Below are 913 nucleotides of genomic sequence, written 5' to 3'. Positions count from 1 at the left end.
CAAGAAAACACTTTCCAAAATCTAATCTTTCACCGATTCTTTTTTATTTTCCTTGTAAAAACATGGACCAGGATATCAACTGGAAACTCTGTGGTTTTAGCCGTTATATGTCCTGCAGTCAGTGTTTGCGTATCTATTGTATTTTATCGCCTGTGTTGTTTTAAAAATCCACCCTCAGTGAATGCAAAACAGCAAAGGCAAACATAAACGTGTGCCTAATGAAGTTAGTTATCTATCTTATCCTGACTGCTTTGAAAGCTTCTAGGAGTGTTGATGATACCTCTGACTCCCAAGTGTCTGCAGATTATCTGCCATGTGTTTGTCAGAGAGATATAGGAGACAGATAACTCTCTCCTCCGCCCCTGGGTTTCCATGCGGTGTGTCGTGTGTCACTTTAAGCTTTCAACCACTTTAACCATTCTTTTATACTTTAGCTATTGGAATATATAGCACATAATTATACAAGCTTGTAAATATGCTATTTCTTTTTTGAAAAATCTGAAAAAACGTGTGCAAATCTTTGAATTTATATTCTTTCACAGCAAACGTTTTTTCTTCTTCATATCTTTGCTTCTTGGGGCGGGGGGGGGGGGGGGTCCCTGGAACAACATATTTTCGGATGGGGGGGCCTGCGGCCAAAGTTTGAGCACCACTGACATAGAAACATATAGGTTTTTAATGGGTTAATCTTTACTGCTTTTACTGAAATTAAATGTAACTGTGAGCAGTAATGCATGCTGGAGTTATAGAGGGTATGTACTGTACGTGACATCATCATCATACCCGGAAGTTATGCAGGAACGCCTGCAAAAAAAAGCCTACTTTCTGGCCATGACAGCCCATACATCCAAACAGAAAGGTCCTATCTGATGACAGTCCAATACATCCAAACAGAAAGGTCCTATCTGATGAC

The sequence above is a fragment of the Electrona antarctica genome (genome assembly GCF_951216825.1).
Source record: "Electrona antarctica genome assembly, chromosome: 11".
Classification (NCBI taxonomy): Eukaryota; Metazoa; Chordata; class Actinopteri; order Myctophiformes; family Myctophidae; genus Electrona; species Electrona antarctica.
The sequence above is the reverse complement of the archived record's forward strand: the minus strand, read 5'-3'. Positions refer to the sequence as shown.